Source organism: Dermacentor variabilis, chromosome 10, assembly GCF_050947875.1.
Source record: "Dermacentor variabilis isolate Ectoservices chromosome 10, ASM5094787v1, whole genome shotgun sequence".
Taxonomy (NCBI): domain Eukaryota; kingdom Metazoa; phylum Arthropoda; class Arachnida; order Ixodida; family Ixodidae; genus Dermacentor; species Dermacentor variabilis.
Window position 1 is genome coordinate 57163012 of NC_134577.1, and position 9053 is coordinate 57172064.

Consider the following 9053-nt stretch of genomic DNA (forward strand, 5'->3'; position numbering starts at 1 on the left):
TTTGAAAGGTGTAATCTACCAGTCAAGCGTAATTCTTTGCAGCCTGAGAATTGTCGTAGACAACTGCAATTTCGTCACTTTATTTTATGTTTGTTCCACAATAGTTTTCGTTCCTCACCTTTCGGTAAGGTTGAAAAAAATGTTCACTGTTTTCATAACCTCATTGCTCCAGTAGTCCAGTGTCGCTGTACCTGAGGTAAATTTTTTTGCATTTCTGCTGATAGTCATGGAGCCTGTCTGATTCAGTTTATTTATTACGAATACATGTTACAAGTACAATTAGATGTAAAATGTATAGAGGAGGGAGATCTCAAATTCGGAGACTGTAAAGGCAAGACTTGCGATTAATACTTACAAGCAGAAAACATAAAAGATTGTTAAAGCAGAGGGAAATGATAGAAATGTGAGCATAAATACATAATACAGTGGAACCTCGATACAATCCCGTATTGTGCGATTTCCCTGCGCCAAGGTTTGGGATCGAGAACACAAAAATTGACCCAAATACATTTACGCTTCTTTTTTGCCGGCTAACGCCAAACTGTGATCGTAGGATATGGTTTACGGCTGCTCAATCCCATGTGAACAAGGAAAGATGGAAGCCCACCACAGCAGCTTTCCCCGCAGTACTTGCTCGCCCGTGTCACATGAAAATGCCATCACGCACTGTTTCCTTTTCCAGTACCAGCAGATCTCGCAGGTTGCTGTACATCGTATTCACAGCTATCGCTGCCAACCCTATTGCGATAAGCGTGTTCACCTATGTGTTTCACAGCACCTTTGGCGTAGTGCTGTTGGAAGCATACTGCACGTTTTTAATAGGAGATAGCCAAAATTTGCCGCCCTTTGCTGCTGCAGGCAGCGCAATGTTAACATCACGTTGCACTCTGGCGACATCACATTCAGGCCTGGCCCACCAGCTCGAACGCCCAGCAGTGCCTTTCGGGCCATTTGAGCCCCACCAGCCTGGTGCATGTCGGCATCTTATGCTGTAATGATTCACACAGCACTTTTCTTTATGCAGATGTCAACTATAGCTTAGTCTGCCAAAATTTTTTTTTGTCGCTCGGGTTGTTTGCTTTCCACGTTGGAGAGTTTTTTCTTGCATTTTTTTCCCCCTAAACGTATGTACAAGGTTCTTCTGTAAACAATTAAACATAACTATAGAAATAGAAGAATTACATTGTACCACATAGGAATATATAGTACTAAATCCATCTGATAAGCCTATTAGCTGCTGGCGGCCCACTTTGTTATGGCTCAGCCATGTTGTACTAGTCTGCAGAAATCTAGCTGTCATATGAATTCGTCTTAAACAGATTGAGGGATGTCAACGGGGCTGTATATCTGTGGCCTTCAATTTTAATCTGTTGTTTAATCATCCCTGTGAAGAAACGGTAATTGGTCCTGACTTAGCAAGTTCAAATAAGGTCGAATCGTGGTTTGCTATCACTGACAAACACAAAAATACAGTCATATACACAGATTCCTTGAGCACACTAAGGGCTCTATATCTGAAATCTGAGTGTGAACCCCGACTCGGGGACATTCTAAACATGGTGGCGCTAAACAAATACAGGAGATCAATTCATTTCTGCTGGGTCCCACCTGCTGCGGTTGCTTAGTGGCTATAGTGCTGGGCTGCTGAGCACGAGGTCGCAGGATCGAATCCACGGCCGCGGCGTCCGCATTTTGATGGGGGCGAAATGTGAGAACACCCGTGTACTTAGATTTAGGTGCACGTCAAAGAACCCCAGGTGGTCTAAATTTCCGGAGTCCCCTACTATGGCGTGCCTCATAATCAGATAGTGGTTTTGGCATGTAAAACCCCATAAATTAATTTTCTTTTTCTGCTGGGTCCCAAGCCATGTTGGAATATCGGGTAATGAAGCAGCTGATAGATGTGCTTCGATGGCAACATACAAAGACGCAACAAAAGCAACACTTCCATATAAAGATAGTATCCGTGCGATTGGGAAGGCCTTAACATCAAAGTGGCAACACGAATGGGACCATTGTGCAGACAATAAGCTACATCTTTATAAACCCGTACTTGGTGAGTTGGAAGTCATCTAACCATGAGGAGCGGTTCTTTGAAGTTGTTTTATAGCGATTACGCATTGGGTACATACACCTCACACACAATTATTTACTTACAAAATGTGCACCAACATGCGAGGAATGCATAGAACCACTAATAGTTATGCATATATTACTCACATGCACACACATAGAAGTACACAGACGAAACCTTTTGCACAACTTGTATGAACTAGTCATGCCTTTACACCCTGCTTTAATTTTAGGAGATGATCCACTGGTCCCATTACTTGACCTGCGTAAATTTCTATATGACGCTGGCTTTTTACATAAAGTATAGATTATTAACACAGCCTTCTTCCTAGATTGATTTTAAAACACCTCGTGTTTGGTGCAGCACAGCCTTAGCTGTTTTTGCGCCACTAAACCACATTTAACTAACTTTAAGACATTCCCAATGAGAAAATGTCCCTGAGGAGCTTCTGGTTTCAAAGTACTGACTAGAACAAATGTAGTGCATTTGGCAAAAGGCAAAAGCCTTTTTATACTTGTTGGCAAGGCTGACGTCTGCAAAACTTTGCTGCAGAGGATGAGGTCACTGGTTTGACATCCATTTGTTACAGGCACGTTTCAGTTGAGGCAGAATGCACCAGCCCTGTGCCAAACATTCGTTGGGTGCATGTTAAGAAACCTCAAGTGATCAAAACTAATGGGGAGATCTTTGACATTTCACGCAGTCCTTGTGTTGCTTTGGGATGTCCTGTCCCTTCACCCTATCCAGCATCAATGTATAAAAAAAAACTAAATTTTGTGGTTTTACGTGCCGAAACCATGGTCTGATTATGCGACACACCGTAGCGGGGGACTCCGGATTAAATTTGACCACCTGGGGTTCTTTAATGCACGAGACATGGGCATTTCTGCATTTCGCACCCATTGAAATGCAGCCGCTATGGCTGGGATCTTGCTTAGCAGTACAACGCCCTAGCCGCTAAGCAATCACGGCGGGTGATCAATCAAAGCTGCTTGGCTTAAGGGAAGACCCTGTATCTAAAATCTTTTTGTTTTTGAGTAGATGAAACTTGCAGAGGCTATGCATTTCCATGGGCTACTTGCATACTAAATATCCTTCTACAAATATAAAGAATTGCTTGGAGGTGGGCTATTTACTAAACTATATATGGTGTAGTATATATCGGCATATAGAAAGTGAACTTGCATAATCGGAGCATGCAGTAGTACAAGAATGAATGCTCTAGGCTGAGTGGAACCAAAGTTACAGCATGTCAAACCTTTTAGAGTATTGACCCATAGTACCACTCAAGACAAATTATTACTTTTCAAAGGTTTCTGCCATAATGTTTATATAATATGCCCACTGAAATCTCGATTTGCCTACCTTTCTGCCAAAAAGAAGTAATAATGATAGTTGTGATAGGATATGTAGAACCAGAGATGTCACTCCAAAGCGACAACACCACCGGAAATGCTGTTTTGAGAAAACGAGGAAAGACATTCCACAACCTGTTTATGATGATTATAGCAGAGGCTAAATCAATCGAGAATGATACAGGGATCCAATTGAGCAAGAATAAATGCTTTGCACCAGTCTGGAGCAATGGGATACATAAACATATTTGGGCCAGTTTTCGGCTTCGAAAAGCAAGGTCTCCCCTTAGGCAGTATCCATTCATGAGCGCAGTACAGCCATAAAGTCTCTTTTCGTAATTTTGATACCTCTCATGTACTGCACAGTCGTTGCACATGTACGACTGCAGTTAGACCAAAGATGTCTGCATGCGAATGCGGGAAATGTATTTGCATCTTTCAAATGTGCTTGCAAACAGAGCTTGGTGTTTTGCAAGCATCATAGGGCACTGAGATAGTGAACTGGTCGTCATTTAGATAACTTTGCCTTTTCAACTATAAGTGGAGTTAGAATGCCTTAAAATGTGTAGAGTGGTAGCCCCACTTTTCATCTTAACCGGTGATATTGCCACTATTAGTGACGTTCCTTGGCACCATAACTGCTAAAGAACAGATTAACCATGCTTGGTACTTGAGCCAGCAGTAGAGCACCTTGGCAAGTGATGTTCCTCACAAAATCTATAATAAAGTTCTTTGCAATTCCTGTTTGCCTTGTCTGTATTTATGTTATGTGGATACTGTACTGCTCCATACGTGCATATATAATGCGATGCCTCCATGTTTCTGAGAGTGACGCGCTTATTTCTTTTTATTTGACATTGGACATGTGGTAGACAACGTTCAGGGTGGACACTAGAAAAGGCAGAGAAAGCTTTTCGCGTGGCAGCAACACTTTTTATGTGAAATTGTGATCGCCAAAGTTTCATTTATTTATTTATTATTACTTTTTTCCCACATTTGATTTAGTGGAAGTAATTTCAGATTGAAAAAAAACATGCTTTCGTATGTCTTAAGTGCTTTCTTCATGCCCACGTTCACTGAGTCTGTCCATGGCTACATTTGGTCAGGTTAGCATGATTTCTCTCTTTTGTCTTTTTATTCACCCTTCTACTCTAACCTCATTGCATTGAACACTCCTGTTATGTTGCATTACAGAAACGTGGCTTGATGTGAACAGTAGTTTACGCCCAACAATACTGTGTTTTGTTGTGATCGTGATTATGACCATGCATGTTAAACGAGAACATGGCAACTTTATAGCATTGGGTGCCTTATGGTTTGCGCATCACTGGTTTGACCTTGAGTTGTATACTGAATACGTTTGGATCGAAATCCCTGCCAAGGACAGACCTAACTACCTACTGGGTACTTATTACTTCCCACCTTTGTTCAATAACGGTACGTTTAATGAGCAGTCCAAGCAGCTTAAACAACTCATAGATTTTAGTGAGTATCACGTCCATATTTACGGTGACATTAACTTACCAGGTGTTGAATGGGGCACAGTTCATGTGTACAATGTTTCCACTGGCTCCCACTGCAAAGTCAGTTTTCTTGTGGACTTTGCATTATCCAGTGGCTTTCAACAGCACAACGGTCTGGTCAACCACTAGGGTAAAGATATTGATCTTGTGCTCACAACATCTCTAGTACAGGTCCACAAGGCCTCTATTCCAGTCTCTTGCATTGATACATACCACCCCCCTGCACCCCTATTCAACACACGCACCATGTACACAACCACTTTGCATTTAGCCCTAGATTAAACTACCTCAACCTTTACAAATACCTTAATACTTTACTGGACCAAGAGGCTCGAGAATCAATGCCTGATCTCTGCCACTGCAAAGTTGACCTCTGTGGTTTGAGGTGCGATGATTAAATTCTTACCGCAACATCATTCTCGCACCTTAATATACTCTGCCTGGTTCTCGAAAGAGCAGCTACGGTGTCTCAAGAAGAAGGCATATCTTCACCAAAAAGAAGGCATATCTTCATACAAAGCATCAGGCTGCGAGGTTTCATACCTGCAGTTCAGTGATTGCAAGAAAGAGGCTAAATAACTCTTAAAGCGAGATAGGCAGGCTCATGTGGACTCTATCAAGATCCATCCCAGCTATGGAGGTTTGCCAAAGGACTGTGCACATGTAGCTAAACGTTAATGCTGTTAGCTCAGCAAATGCGAGAGGCATTGATCCAACTGAGATTTCAAATGCATTTGCAAGCCACTTTGGTTCTTGCTTCTCGATGAATGTTGAGGCTGGTGCTTATTGCAGTCCAGACCAACCCCGCAGTTTTTCTGGCGATTTCCTGCTTACGCCACACATCACAAAGATACAAGTTCACAAAGCCATCAAGAGGCTAAGGGCTAAAGAACTGTGTGGGCATTATGGAATGCCAAGCATTATTAATGACTGTGCAGACTTGTTTGCGCCTACCTTAAAACACATATTCAATTGTTCCTTGGACACTAGTGTCTTTCCCGCTGCACAAAAACACTGGATCATCATTCCAACCCTGAAGTCTGGTGACCACTTCAGGGTAAACAATTATCTGCTTGTCTCGCTACTTTGCGCATTTTCAAGGATTATGGAGAATGTGCCGCGTGTTAGACTTGGGCCTATTTTCATCATGAGCTGAGTGATCAAGACTGTTTCCGTGATAACCGCTCCTCTGCCACCAACCTGTGTTCGTTCCTTCAGAGATTTGCACTTAATTTTCATGCCAGAGGCCAGATACCATATATTTCAACATATCCAAAGCTTTCAATTGGGTTTCCCACCCTCCGCTCCTATGCAAGATGGATTTGTATGGCAAAAGCAGGAAATAGCAGACATTGTTTTCTAGTTACCTGTCTCATCGCACAAATGCTGTAAGAGTGTCAAGCTGCCTTTATGAGGTGTTTCACTCTCCCCGAGGTGTCCCTCGGGGCAGCAGTTTTGGCCCTCTACTTTTCTTAATCTTTATCAATTATTTAGTCTCGCACATCAAGTACTGGGATATGTTACTCTTTGATCACATTAGGTTGTTTTGTAGCATTGGCTACACTGATGATTGCTGCCTTGTACAACATGGGATTGACCCTATCTCATCGTAGTGCTCCAACAACAAACTTCTATTCAACCCATCAAAGACCCATGTCATATCATTCAATCACCACCCTTTTTATCATTTGCATGTGGTAAGTGGCCTGGTTATTGCAAGAGCCTCAGTAATCTGTGAGCTAGGGTTATGTATAGACTCTAAGCTTTAAGCGGTATATTTAAGTCATTACCAACAGTCTAATAAGTCTCTTTAGTTTATATATAGAGACTTATAGAGCTTATATGTATATAGAGACTTATATAGGTATATATAAGTCTTTTTAGTTTATATGTATGTCTTTATATGTCTAGATGTGCACATGTATAGGTTGTGTGTCTTGAGCCTATGCCATTTAAATGCTGTCATTGTGTTTCACTTTGTTTTGCTCCATGCATTGTGTTTGTTATGCTTTTTTACTGCTACATACACCATTAAATTTGTACTGTAGTGCACCACCCTAAAAGACCAAGCTGTTCATGGTCACATGTTCAATAAATAAGTAAATATTTTCATTGTAACATACAACTTGTTCTCCATTTAGTAAAGGAACGGGCTTTACATAGACTCTTGAGACCTCTAAGTATGTTGTCAGTTTTGTCTTGAAGCATATGTGTGCCTGATTTCGCACCAAAATTTCATCGGCTCATGGAGAAAACTTTTCTTCAGACATATGATAGTGTCCTCAGCCCAGCTTTCCCACAGTTTGTTTCGCGATCGGCACTGCTTTTCGGTTCCATGTGGCCTAGCTTCAAGCTGCCTCTGATTGTGTTTGCACGGACGCCTAAAGCAAAAATAAATTTTGACCTAACATTGTTTTGATGTGTCAGGAGATCTTTTAAATGTAGTAATATATGAAAGTTCAATTCTGCTTTTCCTAGTGATGCTAAGCAAGTAAGCTAAATGCAGATATGTAGAAAGAGGACATTCACATTTATTAAAAATTCAGTTGTGAAGCTGGGCAAACCCCTGCATAAGTGTTTCATTCCACTTTGTACGGGCATTTAATATTCCCCTAGAATGTCTGTTCGTGTTCCTCATGGCATTGCGAGGCTTCATGTGATTCCACTACGGTGTTGAATTTTTCACTTAATGCCTTCAGCATATATGCGGGTTAACATATCATCAAGCCTTTATTTGTCTTTCATGCAAGGACGTTGAACCATTGGATCACTCTCTCCTCTTTTGCTGATGATACGCCTTTCAAAGATAGACATGCTTAGCGCTGCCCCTTTCATATACTAGTCTTCGCATCTTGGCTCTTATTGTTATCCTTTCTTTTCATGCTTGCATGCAAGCCTGGGTATGTAGGAAGGAAGCATGCGAATATGCACACATCTACATCGTGCATACTGGATGATGTAAACTTGTTCCACATTAAGAGAAAAAAAGATTTTCTTTGCATCTGTCATGAATCGCCCTTTCACTGTATTCAATCACTTTCTTGAGTTTTGAAACACATTGACAGTATTTACTGTTGTTAAATAGTGTGTATCAAAACAATTAAACTATCTGGATGATGAACTCGTTCCGTGCCGTTTCTATGGTGAATTCTGGCTAATCGCCCCTCATGGTTTCCTGCCAGATTTAGAAACAGTGAGTGCATGTCAATTGAATGTGCCAGTAAACATTGCAAAGTAGCCACGATATAACTACTCGGGTAGTTGATTGGTATAATTAACGTGGCGTGCATAAAATTAGCACTGAAGTACATTCCACTAGCTCTGGGCCGGAAAGAACTAGATTTGTCTCAGATAACTGATCACATTCATGGGAACCATATATATGTACTTGTCATGAATACTAATATTAATTATGCTTCGTGATATTTAGCCATACGTATATCTCTTCCACCTCTTTATGAATTAGGCATGTTTTTTTACTACTACTGGGTGTTCTGCAGCCTTAATATGGCGTTGCTGAACCGCTCATCGTGCGATGAGCGGCGCAGCCAACCGAGCTGCAATGATGATCAAGGTTTCGAGGCAATGGCTAAGTTACTCGGCTTCAAACGCAACTGATTTTCGAAGAATCTGCGCTAAATGGTTATAATGTGCACTGCTGTGTCAGCTGTTATCGTTCTCCAAAAAAAAAAAAAACAACGTACGCATTGTATTAACAGAGGTTTTGATTACGGGATGCGAGTGGAACGCCGCTATATTTGTCCTCAATGCACAGTTTTTGCAGAGCCCTGTGTTCGGTCAAGAGGTTAGGAACCGGCAGAAGACTCCTTTTACTTCTTCAGACGCACTGTGCGTTTTCTCAACCATGTCACCAAGAAAAACCTCCATAGGCGGAAAAAGCAGACGACGCAGACGGTAAAAAAAAAGCGGAACTCGTGCTCACAGCGTTCATGATGATGATATCGTTTGTCGCTGCGCACGTTTGTACAAAAACATAAGAAATCAAATGTTTGTCGCCGCTGTTTTCGGTAATTTGGTACAGCACCGAACGAAGCGCACCACGTGACTTGCGATATCGTAAAATATCAGTGCTACTAGCGA